The sequence below is a fragment of the Bos mutus genome, chromosome 6 (genome assembly GCF_027580195.1).
Source record: "Bos mutus isolate GX-2022 chromosome 6, NWIPB_WYAK_1.1, whole genome shotgun sequence".
In the NCBI taxonomy this organism is placed as follows: Eukaryota; Metazoa; Chordata; class Mammalia; order Artiodactyla; family Bovidae; genus Bos; species Bos mutus.
This window is the reverse complement of record NC_091622.1, coordinates 61,872,912-61,897,732: the sequence shown is the minus strand read 5'-3', so window position 1 is coordinate 61,897,732 and position 24,821 is coordinate 61,872,912. Positions and strand designations below refer to the sequence as shown.

The 24,821-nt window shown below is 38.2% G+C and overlaps 1 long non-coding RNA gene across 2 annotated transcripts in view; it reads right to left on the bottom strand.

Annotated features, from left to right (window-relative positions):
* Positions 1–4,357: 4,357 nt before the first annotated feature.
* The window catches only part of LOC138988304 (uncharacterized), a 41,050-nt gene continuing 20,586 nt past the window's right edge, over positions 4,358–24,821 (bottom strand). The window contains exons 2-3 of one of the 2 annotated variants that reach the window (XR_011464618.1): positions 17,959–18,116; positions 4,358–4,454 (exon numbers count right to left, since the gene is read on the bottom strand). This is a non-coding gene — a long non-coding RNA (uncharacterized lncRNA). Of the gene's footprint in view, positions 4,455–14,482; positions 15,463–17,958; positions 18,117–24,821 lie in introns of those variants that run through there. The other variant, XR_011464617.1, reaches the window with a different exon arrangement.

The following is a 24,821-nucleotide window of genomic DNA, read 5'->3' as shown; positions in this document are numbered from 1 at the left end:
TAATAGCATAATAATAGTGCGAAGTCCAGTGGTCCTTAGAAGCATCACTGTAAACAAAACAGGAGGTGATGAAATTCCAGCTGAGCTATTTCAAATCCTAAAAGATGATGCTATTAAAATGCTGCACTCAATGTGCCAGCAGATTTCGAAAACCCAGCAGTGGCCACAGGACTGGAAAAGGTCAGTTTCCATTCCAATTCCAAGAAGGGCAATACCAAAGAATGTTCAAATTACCATACAACTGCACACACTTCACATGCTAGCAAGACTGTGCTCAAAATCCTTCAAGCTAGGCTTCAACAGTACTAGAACCAAGAACTGCCAGATGTTCAAGCTGGATTTACAAAAAGCAAGAGGATCCTCTGGATCATAGAAAAAGCAAGGGAATTCCAGAAAAACATCTACTTCTGCTTCATTGACTACACTAAAACCTTTGACTATATGGATCACAACAAACTGTGGAAAATTCTTAGAGAGATGGGAATACCAGACCACCTTACCTGCCTCCTAAGAAATCTGTATGCAGGTCAAGAAGCAACAGTTAGAACCAGACATGCAACACCAAACTGGTTCAAAATTGGAAAAGGAGTACATCAAGGCTGAATACTATCACCCTGTTTATTTAACTTCTATGTAGAGTACATCATGTGAAATTCTGGGCTGGATGAAACACAAACTTGAATCAAGATTGCCAGGAGAAATATAAACAACCTCAGATATGCAGATGATACCACTTTAACGACAGAAAATGAAGAGGAACTAAAGAGCCTCTTGGTGAAGGCGAAAGAGGAGAGTGAAAAAGGCTAGCTTAAAACTCAACATTCAAAAATAAGATCATGGCATCTGGTCCCATCATTTCACAGAAAATAGATGGGAAAAGTGGAAAGTGACAGAGTTTATTTTCTTGGGCTCCAAAATCACTGTGGACAGTGAATGTAGCCATAAAATTAAAAGTTGCTTGCTCCTTGTAAGAAAAGCTATGACAAACCCAGACAGCGTATTAAAAAGCAGAGATATCACTTTGCCAACAAAGGTCTGTATAGTCAGAGGAGAAGGGGTCAACAGAGGATGAGATGATTGGATGACATCATGTACATAATGGACATGAGTTAGAGCAAACTCCAGGACAGGGAAGCCTGGTGTGCTGCAGTTCATGGGGTCGCAAAGAGTCAGACACGACTGAGCGACTGAACAACCAAGCAAAACCTGGACAGTGTATTAAAAACAGAGATATTAAAGAAGGCTGAGCACCAAAGAATTGATGCTTTCAAACTGTGGTGTTGGAGAAGACTCTTGAGAGTCCCTTGGACAGCAAGGAGATCAAACCAGTCAGTCCTGAAGGAAATAAACCCTGAATATTCTTTGGAAGGACTGATACTGAAGCTGAAGCTCCAATACTCTGACCACCTGATGCAGAGAGTCGACTCATTGGAAAAGATCCTGATGCTGGGAACAATTAAGGGCAAGAGGAGAAGGGGGTGACAGAGGATGAGATGATTGGATGGCATCACTGACTCATGGACATGAGTTTCAGCAAACTCCAGGAGATAGGTAAATACAAGAAAGCCTGGCATGCTGCATTTCTTAGGGTTGCAAAGAGTCAGAGATTACTGAGTGACTGAACAATAATATAGTATTTGTTCATAGTATATATAACTGATATATATACATGAGTTATCCAAACTGGTTAGGTATGCTTACTGATGGTGTGTGGGTAAATGTTTAACAATCATCTTTCCAGCAAAGGAGATGTGTACATGTGCATATTTGTCTGCATATATATATTTTATATATATATATATATATATTTGTCTGTATATATATTTATAAATGTTGCTGATATAAAAAATGTGTAGCTCACAATTTACAAATGATAGTAAAGTATGCATTATTTTTTATTGTAAATTCTTTATAAATAATGGACAGTCATAGATTTTTTAATTGATTTTTGTCAAACTCATATCTACAGCCAATTTATGTTTGTAACTGATGATCAAGTGCAGTTTTGACATAGATGTCAGTTATCTCTTTTTGTTTTTGTAGAAGTAAGATAAAAATAAACAATGAATATGAATAATGGATTTTCACTCATCCATCAAAAATGTGAGTGACATCTTTCCTAAATCAGGCAATAGTTTTGAATAATGGAAGGATGTTTTCTCAATTTTATACATGTATGCCATTCATAATTTAACAGGTAACAGAAATAACACAATTTTCAATTTAATTTACTTTATTAACTTTTCTCTATCACTTCTGAAGACAAAGCAATAAATAAAACAATAAAGCAAATCCTGAATTGTAAAGTTTGCCAATTTCTGTGATATAAAATATCCGTGTATAGATGCTTTCGTATTATAATCACAGTAGTACACTATTATATAAGATTTCCACTACACAGATACAATGGATATAATCTTACTTGAAAGCATTGTCTATACAAATATATAATAGTATAGTTAGGAAGTGATGAGATTTTAGTACAAGTTTTTCCTTTCATCTTTTTGAATACATCATGTCCCTCCCTTCTGGCTTACAAAATTTCTGCTGAAAAGTCAACTTATAACCCACTGGGAGTTTCCTTGTATATAACTAGCTCCTTTTCTCTGACTGCTTTTAAGTTTTTCTCTTAATCTTTAATTTTTAGTGTTTTAATTATAACGTGTCTGAATGTAGACCTCTTTTGGGTTTTATCTCGTTTGGGACTCTCTGTGCTTTCTGGACCTAATGTCTGTGTTCTTCCCCAAGTTAGGGAATTTTTTCAGTTATTACTTCTCTTTTTTAAAGTTTTTATTTATTTACTTATAATTTTTGGCTGCACCAAGCTTTCTCTTGTTGCAGTGCGTGGGCTTCTCAGTGTGTGTCTTCTCCTGTCGTGAAGCACAGTCTCTAGGTGCGCAGAGTCAGTGCTTGGCAGCACACAGGATTAGTTGCTCCGCAGCATGTGGGATACTGCAGGACCAGGAATCAAATTCGTGTCCTCTGCATTGGCAGGTGGATTCTTAACCACTGGACCATCAGGGAAGCCCCTATTATTTCTTCAAATAAGTTATCCACCCTTTTCTCTCTCTTCGTCTTCTGAGACCCTTGCAGCATGAATGTTAGCACACTTGATATTGTCCCAAGAAGTCTTTTAAAGTATATTCACTTTTAATTTTTTTTTTCTGTTCAGATTTTTACTACTCCATCTTCCAGATGGTTGGTCTGTTCCTCTGTATCATCTAATCTGTTGATTCCTTCTAGTGTGTTTTTGTGTCAGTTATTATATTATTAAGCTTTATTTAACGCTTCTTTATATTTTATAACTATTTCTTAAACTGCTTACTGTTTTTATTCACTCTTCCTCTGAGTTCAGTAAACATCTTTGTGATCCTTACCATGAACTCTTTATTGGGTAGATTGGCTATCTCCATTTTGTTTAGTTCTTTGTTTAGTTTTTTCTGAAAGTGAAAGAACGTGAAAGTGAAGTCGCTCAGTCGTGTCCGACTTTTGCCACCCCATGGACTGTAGCCTACCGGGCTCCTCCGTCCATGGGAATTTCCAGGCAAGAGTGCTGGAGTGGGTTGCCATTTCCTTCTCCAGAGGATCTTCCCAACCCAGGGCTCAAACTTGAGTCTCCTGCATTATAGGCAGACGCTTTACTATCTAAGCCACCTATTCTTCAATTTTGAACATATTCCTCCATCTCCTCATTTTACCCAGTTCTCTGTGTTTATTTATATGTGTTAAGTAGGCCATATGTGTTTCCTGATCTTGGAGAAGTGGCCTTATATAGGAGAGGTTCTAAGGGGTTCGGCAACACCCTTCTCTCTATTTGCAAGAGTTATCTGCTCTACAGGTGCCTCCTCTGTAGGCTGATTGCACACTTTTGTTGTAGTGAGGCTGACTGCTTTGGCTGCCCTACTAAGCTAATCTGGCCTCCAGCCCAGTTACCTATGAGACCATGCCTTGTGCAGTGACTGCCGGCCTGCTAGATGGCAAGGCTGGTTTCATTCATGGCTGTCTGAACAGCCCAGGGAGAATCAAGGCCAGTGCCAGTCCACTAGAGGACAGGACTGAGTCCCACATAGCAGTCCTGATAGCAGCAGAGCCCTGAAAGGGCTCAGGACTGGTGCCAACCTGCTAGAGAGAAAGCAACACGTGCTTTTTTTTTTTTTAATATATTGAAATTGTCATTTCTGAAAGTAAATATTATATTTACTTTATTTTATTACTGTTGTATGCACAAGGAAGCATTGACTTTCAAAGTAGGTATAGTGTATTAGTCTTCCAGGACTACCATAACAAGATAACACAGACTGGGTGGCTTATGCAACAGAAATTCGTTTTCTCAAAGTTCTGGAGTGTTAAAATCCATATCAAATGTTGGCAAATTTGGTTTCTGTTGAAAGCTCTCTTCTTGCCTTGCAGACAGTCTCCTCACTGTGTGTCCTCCCATAGGCTTATCTCTGTTCCTGCAAGGATTAAGAGAGGGAAAGCGATCTGACATCTCTTCCTCTTCTTATAAAGACACCAACCCAGTTAGATTAGGACCCTGCTTTTATAATCTCATTGAACCTTACCTTTCCTAAAGACCCTATCTCTAAATACAGTCACAGTGGAAATTACTGTTTCAAATATGAATTTGGTGGTGACACAATTTAGTCCATCGCACATAACATTTTAAGAAAAAATAAAACAACTGCAAACACTTAACACTTATTATATGCCAAATACTATTCCAAGAACTTAATGTTTACCAATATACTTATTCCTCACACAACTCTTTTGGCTAGATACTTTTATTACCACTATTTTCACATAAGATAACTTAGGCACTGAAATGTTAACTTGCTCAAGTTTGGCCTGCTTCTAAGATAGAACTCGAGTAATAGAGCCAGGGTTCAAACTTGAACTGTCTTCAAAGACCAGACTGAATCAATCTGCTAAAATCATCAGTCATGTTAAGAACGGGGCACTAAATCCCCAGCTTGCTTCTCAGCTTTATGAAGAGAAGGACAGTCAGTATAAAGCAGTTCATACTGAGGCTCATTGGCTTTTATGAAGAGGCATTTTCATTCATCTGTCTGAATTGTAAGAAGAACATTAAGTCTTTCTGGAGAAAATTGTCAGTTACAAGTTGCTTTGCTCACGTACATGCAGTGCAGATATATTTTCCCATTTGAACAACTTACAGTTACTCTCACAAGAGAGGCTTTCATTAGCATTCCATATGCAAGAAAAGTAAATGGAATAATTGAGGAACTGAGCTATGGAGTACAACACTTTATTGAGCCAGCTTGGATCTTTGGTGTCTAAATGGCTTATTAATGAACTCATCTGAATAATTCACTAAATGTATTATGAACATTATGCAGAGGCATTTAAGAAATGTTATAAATGACCTGGCTTCCATGGTGGCTCAGACAGATTTCCAAACCAGATGACAGTAATTCATGAATAAGGGAAAATTTGCCTTTACGTTCTTTATTTTCCAAAACTTGACCTGTTCACAAAATTAACAGGTGAGAGTTACTTCAGATGACTTCATCAACAAAATTTGTTTTGAAAAGTCTTTCATAGCATTGTCTTCGGAAGAGCATTCCCAACATTAGATTTTAAGAGAGAAGACAGTTAAATATTTCAATTCTTTCCAATTATCTGTACCATTGGGTTGTGATTCCACCAAAACTAACATGTATTTTTTTGCTGTAAAATCTTATCTTCATCTCAAACTAATCAACCTGAATATACCTTCATTATAAGCCTAGCATAAAGAACCCTCACTGAACAATTTTAAAGTGAAAAATATTGGTAAAATTTGTCAGACTCAGTATTACTTATATATCACAGTTATTTTTTAAAACTTGTTTTTCTTTTATATTTTAACAACTATATTCTAGCTTATTAACTATAGTTTTTTTTCCTCAATGATAGATAATAAACTTACCTTTTTAAACAAATATTTTTGAGTAAAAAATCAATATCTAATAAATAATAATAGGAGTACATGTATACACCAAAAACAATAGCAGTGCTTTTCAGTGAATAAGAACTAGGAAAAAACACTTTACAATATACTTTAAAAATCTAATATTATTATTGTTACTCAACCAAATTAAAAAGTTATTTGCAGTATTTGGAAAATGAGAGCCACAAGCTGAAAACTGTGTCAATAAGATTAAAAGTTAGGTGAGCATATGTACGTACAATCTATTGCTACTAACAGGAAAGGAGACCCAAATCCACGGTTATATTTTCTGTATAATCTTAGAGATTTCACTTGTGTACCCTTCTGCTGATCACCTGTATAATCTACTGTCTGTGCAGTAGTTTTTATATTGGTTTAATTTTGTGGTTACTTAATCTGTTTCATATCTATTCCCCCCTATTAATTGTAAGATGTTGGAAACAGGAATTATCTATTGCAGGCATTTTTCATCTAGAACTGCGCTATGCATATGGAGTGGTTAGAGAGAGATTTACCAAATAAATTAGCATTACATGATATGGAAAACAACACTACAGAAAATGGACTTCTTTCAGAGATCCTCAACTGAAGCCAAGGCCATAAACTTTAAATGTCAACTCCAGTTGTAAACATTGTTGCTTTATCCAAGTGCAAGGGGGTGATACTCATGTTGGGCAAGTTGGAGAGACTTTTATCTCTTGCACAAATTCCACAGACATATTTTCCAAGATTCCTGCAAGGGATATTCAGCATCAAGAGCAATCACAGTCAGAAAAGCCCTAAATAATGGCATTACCATCAGTTATTTTATTTATAATTTCTTCAATCCCAAATGAAATTTACCAATAAAATGTGTTTATATTGGATCAGCCAGAGATAATAACATATTAAAGAAAACACCAACCAAACATTTTGACCAACACAATACCATAAGTAATGCTGTCTAGTAACATAGTTGACTTTTCATCTTTATGAAATTTTCAGAGGAAAAAACTAGGAAGTTAGCTGAGGGTCAAATTTTCATAGAGAAGGAATAAACTGTTTAGCTAAGTCTTTACACACAGCCCCTTTATGTCTTAAAGTTTTATGATCACACTGTCTGATCAAGAGCAAGCTTTTCAAAGATAGATGAGGTGACTGGAACTGACGACGGCTCATCTGGAAGTCCATCCCTATTGCTTGTTGCTGTCTAGTTGCTCAGTCATGTTTGACTATTTGTGACCCCATGGACTCTGGCCCTCCAGTCTCCTCTGTCTGTGGGGTTTCCCAGGCAAAAATACAGGAGCGGGTTGCCATTTCATTCTCCAGGGAATCTTCTCGACCCAGGGACTGAACCTGCTTCTCCTGCATTGGCAGGCAGGTTCTTTACCACTGACCCACCAGGGAAGCCCTCCCATTTGCTTGGGAAATGGAAACTTCTTCCCCTTCTCAGTTAGCCAGTTCCACTAATTACATAACTTTTTCTCCAGTCCTAGTTGTTCATTTCCACATTCCTCTTCCTACCCTCACCCTACTTTCCCCCTCAGGCTCCATTTTATCTACTCCATGGAAATGGAATTTCTGACTCTGCAAGTCCATGGCCAAATATTTCTGCCTTACACTCTGAGTCTTAGCTTCTGCTTCAGTAAAGGCTGGGAATGCATTTGTTAAGCCAACAAGATATCATTGGCTAATGCTTCTTCCATGGTAGGCACTCCTCTGGGAATGGAGGCGAAACAGTGAATGAGACCCATGAAGCCCATGTTCTGAGGGACTTACATTCTAGTTTTGTAGACAGATAATAAAAATACCGAATAAAGAAGCAAGAAAAAAATGTCAACTGTGATGAGGATATGCAATGAATAAAGATTTGTTGAAATGATAGAGTATCTGTATAAACTAACTAATCCTTCCTTTGTGCATTTTACACCATGGTCCACCAAAAAGTGACAAAGTGCAGAGCCCTCAAATTTTTAAATATCTGTTAAGAATGTGTTCAGGTGTATGTAATAGAAAAATATAGTAGATAACTAATGAGAACCTACTGGATAGCACAGATGCCATTCAGTGCTCTGTGGTGACCCAAAGGGGAAGGAAATCCAAAAAAGAGGGGATGTATGTATATGTGTAGCTGATTCACTTCGCTGTACAGTAGTAACTAAGACAACATTGTAAAGCAACTATACGCCAATGAAAATTAATTAAAAAGAATAACTTTCACACACAGTGGACTTAAATAATTGGGACTTTATATTTTTTTCTCAAATCACAAATTTTTTAGTGTTTATTTATTTAGCCAAGCTATACAGAACAGTGTCCCTATGACTCAGTAGGCCTTTCCCTACTGAGAAGTGATCACAAGTGGCTTCTATATTTTCAGATATAGCACTTGTAACTCAGGAACAAAGAGGGAGGAGTCACAGTATATATTTTTTCAAAACTGCCCCTGCCTTTCCCCCAAGAGAATTACGCTTGGGGCTTAATCTCATAAGGGAGTGATATAGTCACTGCCAACTACAAAGGAAAATGAAAAATTGGGAAAATGTCTAGCATTTTAGGCTTACACAAACTGAGACCTAGGACCTAGGGCCTGCTAGGTTGTTACCTCAAACAAATTCAGAGCACCTTTAGCAAAGAAGCTGCTGCTGCTGCTAAGTCGCTTCAGTCGTGTCCGACCCTGTGCGACCCCATAGACAGCACCCCAACAGGCTCCTCCATCCCTGGGATTCTCCAGGCAAGAACACTGGATTGGGTTGCCATTTCCTCCTCCAATGCGTGAAAGTGAAAAGTGAAATAGAAGGTAAACATTTGTTGGGCAAATAACAGTGAGTTCCAGTCATTGATTTTTCATTAGCCTAGACTTACAATCTATAAGAAGAAGAAATATACTGCTTGTTTGTCCATAAATTCTGAAGAAACTATGATCTTGAATTTCATTTCAGTCTTTATTTAGAGCCCTCTGCACCAAATACTTGAATAATGCTAGATCTCAAGCGGGATAATGTCAGATTTCCTTAATTCACCCACAGACAAATCAGTAAGTATCCACATGCTTTATGTTTGTTTAGAAAATCTTCTGTTCTTCACTTCCTAAAACAAATAATGACACAGGACAGCACTAAAACTCAGTGATAATGAGAAAAAAACAATTATTCTGATATAAGGCTAACGGGCCTCAGCATGAGAGGAACGTGGTGGAGAAAGTTTAAATGTCTCCTCTATGGCCTGAAGGGTATTTCATAACAGGGGAAAAAAAAAAACAATTGGGATAAAAATGAAAATTGGGAGAAAAAACTCAAAAGAAGCAGATATAGTTCTTGCATTAAAGTAAGAATTACCATGGCCTTTTGGAAGTGTGAGATAAGATGGTTATACAATTTTCTGATCCACAGGACATCACTTCATTATTTTGTAGAAAAAAATTAAAATGGAAAAGAACTCACAATGACATTTCACTCCACCAGCAATATCAGAATGCACAAATAGAGAACTGCAGTATATGCTTTTAGAATCCTGCCCCAGTCTCTTATTGTATGTTGGCTGGCGCTGCTGCTTCGAAGTTGCTTCAGTCATGTCCGACTCTGTGAGACCCCATAGAAGGCAGCCCACCAGCCTCCCCCATCCCTGGGGTTCTCCAGGCAAGAACACTGGAGTGGGTTGCCATTTCCTTCTCCAATGCATGAAAGTGAAAAGTGAAAGTGAAGTCATTTAGTCGTGTCCAACTCTTTGCAACCCCACGGACTGCAGCCTACCAGGCTCCTCTGCCCATGGGATTTTCCAGGCAAGAGTACTGGAGTGGGGTGCCATTGCCTTCTCCATGTTGACTGCTAAGAGTTCATAAATGCACCCTTCTCTAGAGAATTTTTCTCTGCAGGTGAAAGCAACCTATCAGGACAGATTGACCTCCTTCCTCTCTGCTCTCTCCTGCACCATCAAGCAGTCAACAGCCAATGAGACTAGAATGGAAGAGACCACCCTTGCTTCAGAGCTGAATCAACTCTGTCATTTTACTCCAGAGCTCCCTGTGGGATCAGGCAGGAGCTAGCTTCCTGCTGATACCACATCTTCCCTAGGCTACGTGCCCCGTCACTTTCAGAGTCCTTCACTTCTTTCTCAGTAAGATACATAGATCTGAATACTGATTCAGGCTCTGTGGCTTCGGAACTCCACGTGACATGAAAATGGGACACCCCTTTCCACCTGTGAAAATTGATAACCTCGTAGGTTAGTGAAGACCACGGAGGCCACTTTCTATAGAAGAGTGTCCCATCAGGGTTTCCTCCTACTCCCTTGGTTGTCGTGCAAGTTGGTAGTAGCAGTTTCTGATGTCATAGGTGTCTCTCCTCCACTGAGTCTCCACAGTTTGCACGCATGCTCTGCTGTGTCAAATTCTATGAGGCCCCATGCACTGTAGCCCACCAGGCTTCTCTGCCCGTGGGATTCTCCAAGTAAGAATACTGGATCGGGTTGCCATTTCCTACTCCAGGGGATCTTCCAGACTCCGCGATCGAACCTGAATCTCTTGGGTCTTCTACACTGACAGGGAGCTTCTTTACCACTAGGGCCACCTGGGAAGCACATTGTGTCTCCACAGGGTCATTGCTATTCCTGTAAATTATTGACAAGCAAGCATTCTCTCCTCCAAGTCTGCTCCCCAATGGCTCTCTGTTTTCTTTTAGTCCAAGTAGTGCTTCAACCACCCAGAGTTCTCTATTGCAAACATTGATCCCTTTCTGGGAATAACTTTGCAGAAGAGGAAAAGTGTGAAGAGTCTGAAACTGGCAAGCAGGAAACATAAGACGCAGGGAAAACAGTGTTTTTTATTTCACTCCTAGGTGTTCATCTCTGGATAAGAGAATCATGGCACAGATTTCCAAATGAGCAGTGTTTTTTTCTCACCTGGTCCTGATATAGACAACTAAATGTTGGCATAAGACTTAGACTCTTCTTACTATGACTCAGCAACAGCAGCTCTGGTAGCAGGCTTATCCTTCCAGATAAACACACAAACATATATGTGTTTCTGTGTATATACATGTGTGGATTATATACATATATATATATACACGTATATAGAGTATATATCATGCATGAGTGCTCAGTCATACCTGACTCTTTGCTGCTCCATGAACTGCAGCCTGCCAGGCTCCTCTCTCCATGAGATTTTCCAGACAAGAATACTGGACCAGCTTGCCATTTCCTCCTCCAGGGTATCTTCCTGACACAAGGATTGACCCCCCATCTCCTGCATCTCCTGCAATGGCAGGTCAATTCTATAATACTGAACCACCTGGGAAGCCCAAATATATATATGTATACATGTAAATATATATGTTCCTTCTGTAAGGTTCATTCTGTAAGCTTTTTATATGTAAATATCGAAGTTCCATTACAATGCTAATTTACTTAAATCCACTCCCAGGGATATGGATTATATGCATATATACATACATATAAGTATAAATATATACATTTACACATATATATGTGTAAATGGACTTCCCAGGTGGCACTACTGGTAAAGAACCCACATGCCAATGAAGGAGACATAAGATACATGGGTTCAATCCTTGAGTCAGGAAGATCCCCTGGAGGAGGGCATGGCAACCCACTCCAGGAGTTTTGCCTGAAGAATCTCATGGACAGAGGAGCCTGGAAGGCTACAGTCTATAGAGTTGCAGAATCAGATGCATACATGTAAATATATATGTTCATTCTGTAATTTTTTTTTTACATAAATATCGAAGTCCCATTACAATGTTAATGCATACATCCACTCCCTGGGGAAGAAGGAGGAAAGAGCATATATTTCTTTTAATTTTATAGGGAGACAACATGTAAAATATTACTACAATATTTCCTGCATTATTCTAAAAGGTTAAAAGTAAATGAACAGATCGTGTCCCTTTTAATCTCTTCCTATCAATAATTTCATTATTTTATTAACTCTGTAAATCTGCTAGAATTTTATTTTTAAATTCAATTCTTAATGCTATAATGCAATCCAAGAAAAGCACTTCAGAAAAATTGTTACAATTTCTGGTGGTTAAAATCACTCAGTTTGTGCTGCCTAGTTTAAGGTTTCTAAAATGTTTATTGTGACACAAGAGCCAACTTCTATAATGTCTTCCTTCACAGCAGAGTTGACTAAAAGCTTTCATTTTCCCACATGGAGATTTCAAGGTGATAACTTTGCATAGTAAAGAAAGTTGCCATCATGTCATTTTCAGGAAAGTCAAACACACACCCTGATGAAGCTGTTGACAGAAATATAAGTGAATTATGGCTTGGCAAAGCATGAAGCCATTAAAGGAAAAATGTCCTCCAATTCATCCCTAAGGATCAGCAGATTTTATACTTGACAGCTTTCCTTTGCCTAATGGAGTTTCAGTGGGAATTATAGCAGCACAGTTTGCATTAGATGATTCTTTATTTAATATGTTGAAATACGGCTCCTAGTTAAAGTAAGCTCCAGAGAGACAGAGAATAAGGACCAAGGAGTCTTGCCTAGAAATGCAAATGAGATTTCACTTAAAACCTAACAGTTACACTTGTTGTAAGCAACATTTTAGAGAGAAACGCTTCCTTAAATGAGTGATAGATTGGATGGCTCAAAGGGTTGCTCCTGGTTTTAAGTTCTCTGAGAGTTTTTGTTTATTTTTTTTTTCCTTTGTTTTTACAGTTTTTCAGTAGACTGTGCTCAGTCTATCAAAAGAGGTTTGCTGCTGTTGATGCTAAGTCACTTCAGTCGTGTTCGACTCTGTGCGACCCTATGGACGGCAGCCCACCAGGCTCCCCTGTCCCTGAGATCCTCCAGGCAAGAATACTGGAGTGCGTTGCCATTTCCTTCTCCAATCAAAAGAGGTTTAGGGATCCTTAGACCTAATATTGACTTGACTTAATTTTTTGTCGTAATTGGGACAAGTTATTTTTTTGCTTTATATGCAAGAGACTTACTTGTAGAATCTAGATACAGCTGGCTTCAAAAGAGTGAGAATTTCAAAAGAGTAAATCATAATAAATCATAAAAGGCAACAAAGTAATACCATTTACTGTATACCTTGCTTTGACCATATGCTACTGTATTAAAGGTTTTATTTCACAATGAATTCTTTCGATAAGCCTAAGTACCAGCTGGTGCTCTATTTTATTGGCACTAGAAACAAACTTTTAAAAAATTATAAGAAGTCCATAAAAGCTGTTATTTTGTGTCCTCAAATGAATGTGGTGGGTAATCATTATATTGTTCTAGTTTTATTCGGAAATGCACAACTGAGTTTACTTCAACACCTTTCCTTCCAGGAAAGAGGTTGAGCAAATCTCTGTGGTCCTGGCTGAATTTATTCAAACAGAAAAGAAAAAATGCTGTTTGTGTAGGACCATTGATTGAGCATATATAAAACTTTTATATGTTCTGGATTTAATTATGTATAGTTTCACTTAAGAATGTGCTGATGTGTTTATTATGGGGTATAAACACCTCGTTAAAGGTCAGCTGGTTGATGATTCTGCTGTGAGCTCCATGTCCATTGTCATGCATTAGGCCCCAGCATCTGTGGAGTACACAGGCCTGTTTTATAGAGACTGTTGTCTTTTTGTAGCTATAAGCTATTAAGGAATGAGAGTGGACCAACCAGTTTGGCTAGATCGACTTTGATGAAATCTGTATTTGAAATATGAAAAAATAAAATCAACGTATCTGGAAAATTAAAATCGAACATTGGGTGAGTCCAGAGAGACTCAATATCGGCCTGAAAAGTAAACTGAAAATGAATTAGGGAATCTGGTTGTTAGAGCATTAGTCCCAGTCCTGGCTTTCTCACCACCTGGTTTTGTGACATTTGCTAGGTCTCAGTTGTACCTCTGAAGTAGGGTTGTTGAACTAGATATTTTTAATTTTTCAATAACCTTTGTTTCTCCTGTTTTTAATCTCTTTCAGAGCTCTAAACAATGTACTGAATTGAATACTTGGCTACATGTACATTTCTTTGACCCAGTTTTTCAGCTGAAGATGATCATGCCAGAGATCACCAGGGAGGTAAAAATACAACTGGGGTCAATTTAACTGTTTAGCATGGTTAATACACAGGCATTTTTTGCCATTTGTGAGCTGACTTATTATTTGTTTTGAGCACCTGCCACACTTAATATATGTACCAATTGCTTGCAAATTAGCAAATTGACCTTGAGTAATGCAGGGATTAAGGGTGTCAATTCCCCACACAGTCAAAAATCCACGTATAACTTTAGAATCTCCCTAATTTTAGCTACTAATAGCCTAATGCTGACTGGAAACCTGATGTAAAAGTCGATTAACTTATCTAAACAGTTGATTAACACATATTTTGTATGTTACATGTATTTTATACTACATTCTTACAATAAAGTAAGCTAGAGAAAAGAAAAAACTGTTAAGAAAATCATAAGGAGGAAAAAGTGCATGATATTTACTGTACTATATTTATTGATACTGCAAGTTTGTATCATCTGTTTACAAGATGAATTATCTGTCAGTACCTACATCAATGTTGTCTTACATGATACAAAATGCCGAAGCTGTTATACATATTATTAACACCAGACATCAAAAATGAAAAGATAATGTGAAAAAGAAATGCATACTTATTTACAGATATAACAGTTCACACACTGATAACAAGAAGCAGCAATATGATCGCTATATGTATTAATATATAACATATATTGTCAACTGTAATGGATGTTGCCATGTATGGTATGCAAGGATTTTTTTTGCAAAAGTTTGGGTAAATTTTAACTTTTTATAATAGATTTATGAATATTTTTATGGTAGTAAGTGGAAAAATTGACTAGTATCTACATGTATCTTATGAATTAGTTATATATCTAACATTTTCTTAATTTTTAAGAAAAAATATCTGAGGTTATTGATATTTCTCCCGGCAATCTTGATTCCAGCTGTGCTTCATCCAGCCCACTATTTCGCATGATGTGCTCTGCATAGAAGTTAAATAAGCAGGGTGGCAATCTACAGCCTTGACGTACTCCTTTCCCTATTTGGAACCAGTCTGTTGCTCCATGTCCAGTTCTAACTGTTGCTTCCTTACCTGCAAACAGATTTTTCAGGAGGCAGGTAAGATGGTCTGATATTTCCATCTCTTTAAGAATTTTCTACAGTTTGTGGTGATCCACACAGTCAAAGGCTTTGGCATTGTCAATAAAGCAAAAGTAGATGTTTTTCTGGAACTCTCTTTTCAGTGTTCTGGATTGTAATTCAGCTGTGTGTGATGCATGCTATAGCGCTTCAGTCATGCCTGACTCTCTGCAGTCTGCAGTCACTCCCCGTGGACTGCAGCCCGCCAGGCTCCTTTGCCCATGGGATTCTCCAGGCAAGAATACTGCAGTGGGTTGCCATGTCTTCCTCCAGGAGATCTTCCTGACCCAAGGTTCAAACCTGCATCACTCTCTTACATCTCCTGCATTTGCAAGTGGGTTCTTTACCAGTAGTGCCACCAGAGAAGCCCAATTTGGCTGTACTTTGTAGATAATAAGTACTGAAATAAAGATTCACAACAGCTTTATTAGTAGTAAGTGCTAGGATAAACGTCAGGTATTACCCTATTTTTTGGTGGTGAAAATGTTTAAATATGTGTATTAGATCACATAAATCCATTCCATTGGAACGAAATATCTATTAAATAGTGACAACTAGAAGTAATAAGATCAACAAATATCAGTATCACTATGTAATAGTTCTTTCTAAGTGCCCTGCATCATCTCAAGTACTTTACAGATATAATCTCATAATTTCCACACAACCCCATCTGTGTCATCCTGACCCTCATTTATCAGTGAGATTAAATAATTTGCCAAAATTCCCACAGTTGCCAAATGGCAAAAAGTGAAAGTCACTCAGTCGTGTCCAACTCTTTGGGACCCCATGGACTGTAGTCCATGGAATTCTCCAGGCCAGAATACCAGAGTGAGTAGCCTATTCCTTCTCCAGTGGATCTTCCCAACCTAGGAATTGAATTGGGGTCTCCTGCATTACATGTGGATTCTTTACCAACTGAGCCAAATGCCAAAGCTGGAATTCAAACCACGGAGATATGAAACCCAAGCTTACTGTGTGAGCCTGTAAATAAGAATTGTCTGTCTCTAAACAGTGAAAGTTAAAAGAAACAATGTTTTGATAGAAATTTTTCTAGAGCAAGATTTGGAAACTGCAATCTATGAGCCAGTTCCAGCCCTCCACTACTTCTGAAATAAAGTTTTGTTGGAACACAATCATGCTCACTTATTTACACCACGTCTATTGCTGAATTCTCACTATGGTGTCAGGGTTGAGTAGTTAACATCAAGACTCTATGGCCCCTCAAGACAAAAATATTTACTATCCCACCCTTTACAGAAAATGTTTGCAGCCTTCTGGTCTAGAGAAGTCTTACTCAGGCTCTTCATGTCTAATCAACCTTCTCTTTTCCCTCCCCTTGTAATTCCATAAGGAAAAGATGTCACAAATTACATATATCCAAACCCATTCTACCCATCTTTGAATTCAAAATACATGGCATTTTTTTACTTTTTTTTTTTTTTACCATCCAAGCCATTTTATTACTTATTTCCTTTTCCTCAGTAATTGTTTTAAATTAACTTTGTTAATATGTATTCTATTATTAACATAGGCTTCCCCCGTGGCTCAGCAGTAAAGAATCCACCTGCAATGGAGGAGTCACAGAAGAGGCAGGTTCCATCCCTGGGTCAGGAAAATCCCCTGGAGGAGGGCATGTCCACCTACTCCAGTATTCTTGCCTGGAGAATCCCATGGACAGAGGAGCCTGAAGGGCTATAGTCCATGGAGTCGCAAAGAGTCGGACATTACTGAAGCAACTTAGCACGTAGGCACGCACATTCTATTACTCTATGTTAACAGACATATGTCAGTAAGTGGCTTATCCTCTTATTCTCTTGTGCTGATCCTGGACCAGTTTGCTCTCAGATCCATTTCTCCTCATTTTTCCTTTGCGCCTACCCCAGGGAATCTAATCTCTGCAGGGTGTATTTCACAAGCTGTTCTGACACTGAAACCCAGAGGGTTCCACCAATGGATGGCCTCTGCGAGATGGGAGATAAAGAGAAATCAGGGTATTTATCTTCTTCCCTACTTCTCCTCCATGGTCTAGTGTGGTTCCAGCTTACTGTTGGTAGGGAGGGTGGGAAAAACTTGGGTTCAAACAATACCCAATTCTCCATTTTTAGATGGTTCAGGCCTCCTTCATGGCTAATTTCTGGACTGTCTCACATTCATTTGGCTTTGTCAGTCTTCCATCTCTTGTGCAGCCATCCCCCTGCATTTAATTAATTATACCTTTAGATGTAAGTTCTTGATGTGATTTTGGTTTTGGAGGGAGAAGGAACTTGACATTGACCTATACAACTCTAATTTTGTTGATCTTTAGAAATAGACTACACTCTTTTTTATCAATTTTTTTTTTTTTTTTAAATTAACTGCAGCCTCTCACACTGGTCCACAATCTTGTTCCGCAGCTCTTCTGCGCGCTTCTCGGCCCGGCGGATGCGGTGCCCCCGGCAGTGGCCGCCCAGCCCCGTGCAGGCGGCGCACACGAGCCGTCGCTAGGAACAGCAGAACCAGTTGAGAGCCTGGCCGTGTTCGGGGCAGAGCTGCCCTGGCTCGGACCCCGGCTCCGGCCCCGGCCTTTATCAATATTTTAATTAAAACAGTTGCTTTGCAATGTTATGTTAATTTCTGCTGTACAGCAAGGTGATTCAGTTATACATATATGTATATATAATACATCCTTTTTTAATACGCTTTTCCATTATGGTTTATCACAGGATATTGAATATAGTTATCTGTGCTATACAATAGAACTTTGTTTTTAATAAATAGGCTACACTCTTAACATGTTGTTAATTATCAAACATGACTTTATCAACAACAACAAAAAAAGACCCTGCAAGAATTAGTCAAATCCTTTACATATGACATATGTTCCAAAAATCATACTATCACTAATTTTCAAGCATACCTTTGAAGCATCATGATGGCTTCTGCTCCTGAAGACCTATAGGATGGGCCACTGGCAAGGAAGGCCATTTAACCTGAGCAAGTAACCAGGCTGTCATAGGTGATACTCCCATGATTCCATTAGAATAAGATGTGTTATGTCAATAGAGATACCAAAGCCTACAGACAAAAGGCAAATTGTGAATTTTCAGCTGTGTAGAGAAGGTACATTTACTTCTCAGGAGTAAAAGCCAATATTTAAAAGACATATATTCATTTCACTGAATTTTTTCAGTTGTGACAGAAATGCACTATTTATGGAAATCCTTAAACTTCAATGAAGCATAGGCAGGATACTTTTTGACCTGCTTGCACTGACCCTAAGCTAAAAGTTTACAAGTCAGCTCACAGAAGGATGGGTCAGAATTTCTGCTGCTACAATGACCACACATCTCATATTTTTATTGCAGAGGTATAATGTATAGTCCCATTATTCTATCACTTAGATGTAGGCATGTGTCTTTCAATCAACATTTTAACTTTTATACTATATTCTTTAATTGACTGTCAAATCAAGCACTTTAAGAATTATATATTTTTAATGCTAAGGCAAGAAAGGGCATGTTGGACAAAAGGGAGATAAGGAGGCAGAATCAGGGAAAGTATTCTGTGGTCTCACTTCCAGGAAGGGTAACAGGACTTGAGATTTTTATAATATAGGCTTTTCCTGGTAGGCTATTCAACTTTGTGGCTTTTTTTAAAAAGTTGGTGACATGCTAAAAAAGAATGAACCAAAAGATTTCAGGAAATTTAAAACAGATTATCTAAGTCTCTGGTGTAAAACTGGCCCACTTCCTACATCCTGGGACTGGGAAGCTCTCAATATCTGCTGATTTCACCAGGTAAATACCTGAATCCACTCCAAGGCCAGGGCCTATAAGAAACGAGGACTGAAGAAAAAGAGTGTTCCTGCCAGGACAGACTCGAGAGGCGCAGCTGTTAGGGCCATGGCCAGAAAATCCAGAGGGAACACTACAACTTATAACATCTTCCTCTTTGGACATGGAATCCAGGAAGGAGACTTTGTTACATCATGAAGCCCCAACAATGGACATGCTGGGAATGTCCGATTAGCTAGTCTGGGGGCATCCAGAATCAAGGACACTAATAGCAGTGACGGACTGGGGGAAGATGAAAACTTTTTCCTGCTGGAAAGAAAAATCATGAAACTTCCTTTTGGATTATATATGGATCTTGAGTTACTAATCATTTCAGAATGGGGAACCTCAAGAGTGTAATGCTAGCTTCTTGCCAAGCAAACAAGTAATGGTATAGAGTTTGTTCTAGTTCAATGTGAAAATAAACAGGGCCATAGCCAGTCTGTGGCCACAGGACTGAAAAAGGTCAGTTTTCATTCCAATCCCAAAGGAGGGCAATGCCAAAGAATGTTCAAACTGCTGCACAATTGCACTCTTCTCAAACACTAGCAAAGTTAATGCTCAAAATTCTGCAAGTGAGGCTTCAAAAGCATGTTAACTGAGAACTTCCACATGTTCAAGCTGGATTTAGAAAAGGCAGAGGAACCAGAGATCAATTGCCATCTGCTGGATCATAGAAATACCAAGAGAATTCCAAAAAAATTCCACTCCTGCTTCATTGACTACTCTAAAGCATTTGACTGTGTGGATCACAACAAACTGGAAAAATCTTAAGGAGATAGGAATACCAGACCACCTTACCTGCCTCCTGAGAAACCTGGGTGCAGGTCAAAAAGCAACAGTTAAATCCAGATATCGAACAACAGACTGGTTCCAAATTGGGAAAGGAGTATGTCAAGACTGCATATTGTCACCCTGTTCAATCAATTTCTAGGCTGAGTACATCATGTGAAATGGTGGGCTGGATGAAGCACAAGCTAGAATCAAGATTGCCAGGAGAAATACCAAATAACCTCAGATATGCAGATGACACCACCCTTATGGCAGAAAACGAAGAGGAACTAAAGAGCCTCTTGGTGAAGGTGAAGGAGGAGAGTGAGAAAGTTGGCTTAAAACTCAACATTCAAAAAACTAATATCATGGCATCCAGTCCCATCACTTCATGGCAAATAGATGGGGAAACAATGGAAACAGTGAAAGACTTTATTTTCTTGGGCTCTAAAATCACTGCAAATGGTGACTACAGCCATGAAATTAAAAGACGCTTGTTCCTTGGAAGAAAAGCTATAACAAACCTAGACAGCATAATAAAAAGCAGAGATGTTACTTTGCCAACAAAGGTCCATCTAGTCAAAGCTAAGGTTTTTCCAGTAGCCTTGTACAGATGTGAGAGTTGGACCATAAGAAGGCTTAGTGTCGAAGAACTGATGCTTTTGAATTGTGGTGTTGGAGAAGACTCATGAGAGTCCCTTGGACAGCAAGGAGATCAAACCAGTCATTCATGAAGGAAAACAGTCCTGAATATTCATTGGAAGGACTGATACTGAAGCTGAAGCTACAATACTTTGGCCACCTGATGTGAAGAACTAACTTATTAGAAAAGACCCTGATGCTGGGAAAAATTGAAGGCAGGAGGAGAAGGGGACAAAGGAGGACGAGATGGTTGAATAGCATCAGTGACTCGATGGACAAGAGTTTGAACAAGCTCTAGGAGATGGTGAAGGACATGGAGACTTGGAATGCTGAAGTCCATGGGGTCACAAAGAGTGGGACACAACTGAGCGACTGGCTACTGTGGAATATCGTATCCTTTCAATGTTAATCAGTCTCAATGGCCATTAGTAAGTTTTGTCCAGCTTTCATCAGAACAGTAAATTAAAACCTCTTTTCATCTAAATTATCACTCATGATATCAATTTGCACAGTTATTTGGGAAGGAGGTGGACTTAAATTACCACCCAAGAGGTTCTTGCCAAATTACCCCACTTTCTTCTCTGTATTAGATATCTCAGCCCTTTTTCCACTCCATTTACAAAATTCTGCATAACTACTTCAGATTTGTGACCAAACTGCCACATCATATCATAGAAATATTTGTTTTAATTATAGCTGTGCAATTTGCAATTATGCTTTAATTTGACATGATTCCTTCCCATCATATCAGTGTCTGACCATGTCATCCAAGTGGCTCAGAGTTCTTGGTGGATGTATCAGAAGTAAAAGCCAAAAGAGTATGTGCAAACCACAATTTTTGTTAGCTTTTCTGCCGAGTCTTATGTAGATTTTTCAGGTTTCAAATTATGTAACCGATACAGTGAACAAGCAAAATACTTCGAATCCATTCAAAAAATGATATTCTTTATCCCTAATCATCCATTTAGACTTGGCAAGTTCTTTTCCTGAGTTCTGGAGGAAATCACAGTCAGATATCAAACATTTGTTTTGACAGTTTTATTGAGGATTAACAGACATACAGTAAACTGAAAATATTTAAAGTGAACAGTTTGATTAGTTGTGATATGGAAGGTGTAAGTATGTACTATAAAACCCACTGTCACAATCAAGTTAGCATATCACACCCCAAACTTTCATCATGCTCCATTTTATTCCCTCCCACTCTCCTTTCCACCCTTAACTTTTGTCTACAAGCAGCTACTGATCTGCTTCTGACTATGAACTAGTTTGAATTTTCTTGGGTATTCGATAAATGGAATCATGCAGCCTGTATTCTTTTAAATTTTATGTCTTTCACTCAGCATAATTGTTTCGAGATTCATCCATGTTGTAACATGTTTCAGTAATTCATTCTTTTTTTGCCTGAGTAGTATTTCATTGTATGGATAAAACATATTTGCATATTCAGTCACATGTTGATGGACATTTGTGTTGTTTTCAGTTTTTCTCTATTATAAACAAAGCTGCTGTGAACATTCATAGATAAAACCTTGTATGCACATATCTTCTGTATCTTAGGGTTAGGTGAAGATTTCTTACATACAAAATTAAACACAATTCAAAAAGAATGAATTTGAAACTCTACTCTTATTGAAAAAAAATATTTGCAAATCATATATATTATGGACTGATATAACAAACATATATTTTTAAATATCAAAACTCAACAATAAGAAAGCAATCAAATTAAAAATCGGGAAAAGATTTAAATAGACACTTAACCAAAGACAATATATGAGTGACAAATAAGCACATGAAATGATGCTCAACATCATTTTTGTTCAGTTCAGTCAAGGAATGCTTAAACTAAAACCACAAAGAGATGCCACTATACACATATTCAAATGACTAACATCATCATATGGTCAGTTTTCAAATGTTAGTCATTTGAATATGTGTATAGTGGCATCTCTTTGTGGTTTTAGTTTAAGCATTCCTTGGGAGAATAGCATTGAAACATGTATGGTATCATATATGAAACGAGTCACCAGTCCAGGTTCGATGCACGATACTGGATGCTTGGGGCTGGTGCACTGGGACGACCCAGAGGGATGGTATGAGGAGGAAGGAGGGAGGAGGGTTCAGGATAGGGAGCACATGTATACCTGTGGTGGATTCATTTTGATATATGGCAAAACCAATACAATATTGTAAAGTTAAAAAAAAAAAAAAAACCTGACCATATCAAGTATCAGAGGAATTCTAGAACAAAAGAGACATTCACACACCACTGGAGAAAAGGTAACATGGTTATAACAACTTTGGGAAATGGCTTAGCAGTTTCTTAAAATGTTAAATATTTATTTCCCATATGGTGCCACAATTCCACTCTTGGTGTTTGCTCATGATAATGAAAATATACGTGCAATATTTTTTATCACTCTCAGGTAATAAAAGTTCCTCTAGCCATATTTAGTCACCCGAATAGACTTTTTAATAAGTTATATTTCCACCTTCAGGTAGTAAATTTCAAGCTATGAAGTTCAAGCTTCCTCTCCCCACAAGTCTTCCCTGATGGTGGCACCTGAAGAGACACAGGGCTCCGCGACAGCTTCTAATTCTCTCTCCTGCCATCAAACCCTCTACTTTCACACTACTAGCCGAGATATCTGATTCCTCCAGGGTCTGGCCTAGGAGAATAAAACCATATTCAGATTTTAAGGTGATAATATCAGGATTACCTTGTTTCTCTGAATGTTTCATGTTCAAAACTGACTCCCTTTTAATGGTCTTTGGGGATTTTCTGGAGAAATCCTCATAGCACTTCGAGTTGCTGAAATGTCTTGTCACAGATTCTTCACATGGGTGTTTCACTTTCTGGATGGAAATCTGTGATTCTCAATGGTTTAGGGGAACCAAGATATAATGGCCCTATATATAGGTGTCTTGAGCAGGATGTTAGTTTTCTAGAAACAGGAGTATACTGACAGTAATCAAAACAAAATTTGGATGGTTGGCAAACCACATAACAGCACTAAATAATAGTGCTTCAAATAACTCAAGTAAAAAAAAATAAATCTTAAACTCTCTGATAAAATGAATGAGAAAAAGGAACCACATAAATATTAAATTCTTTCAAAACCATAAAGGTCTCTGGATAATCACCAAATACTTTGAAACTAAATGACACACTTTTGAATAGCCCATGAGTCAAAAATAAATAAAATGATAGTTTAAAAGTATCTTGAAGTGGATGAAAATAAACACACAATGTATCAAAATTTGTGGAATCCCATTAAAGCAGGCTGCTGCTGCTGCTGCTAAGTCGCTTCAGTCATGTCCGACTCTGTGTGACCCCATAAAAGGCAGCCCACCAGGCTCCCCCATCCCTGGGGTTCTCAAGGCAAGAACACTGGAGCTGGTTGCCATTTCCTTCTCCAATGCATGAAAGTGAAAAGTGAAAGTGAAATCGCTCAGTTGTGTCCAACTCATAGTGACCCCATGGACTGCAGCCTACCAGGCTCCTCCATCCATGGGATTTTCCAGGCAAGAGTACTGGAGTGGGGTGCCATTGCCTTCTCCAATTAAAGCAGGACTTAAACGGAAATTTTTAGCACTAAACACTTGTAGAAGAAAGAAAGTCTCAAATCAATGACCTCAGCCTCTTCCTGAAGCAACCAGAAAAAGAAAGCAAACAAAACCTAAAGTAAGCCAAAAAAATGAAATAATAAAGATCCTACTGTACAACACACTGGATTATATTCATTATCCTGTAATAAATCATAATAGAAAAGACTATATAAAAGAATGTGTGGTGTGTTAGTCGCTCAGTCATGTCTGACTGTTTGCAATCCCATGGACTATATATAGCCCACCAGGGATTTCCATGAAAAAATAATATATACATATATACATATATATATGTATATATATGTATAACTGAATCACTCTGCTGTACAGCAGAAATTAACACAACATTGTAAATCAACTATACTTAATAACATTAAACAAAAAGGTAAATGGATACTGTGATATATTCATACATCAAAATGCTACTCATCAATAGAAGGAAATGAAGTATAGATACATGCCACAACCCAGATGTACCTCGAAATTATTATGCTGAGTGAAAGAAACCAGAAGGAAAAATAAGACTTCATTTACTAAAATTCTGAAGACTGAAAACTAATCTACAGTAATAGAAAGTGGATCAGTTGTTGCCTGGAGGTAGGGGGAGTGATGTGGGAGGGGAGAGTAGAAGGGATTCTCAAGGGACAGAAAGACAAAGGAAAGGGGTGAAGAATATCTTCATAATCTTGATTTTGGTGATGGGTTCCTATGTGTCTAAATATGACAAGAGTTATCAAGTAGCGTTATTAAATATCGTAGATGATGTTAATTGTACCTCCTTAAAATTGCTGAGAATATTTTTAGAATTAAGAGCCACCCATTCCAGGTTTCGCAAGAGTCAGAGTGACCTACCTGACTCACCATGCCTTGATTCAGAGCTCCCAGAGCACGACAGATTCCCTTTCCTGCCCTTGTCACTGAA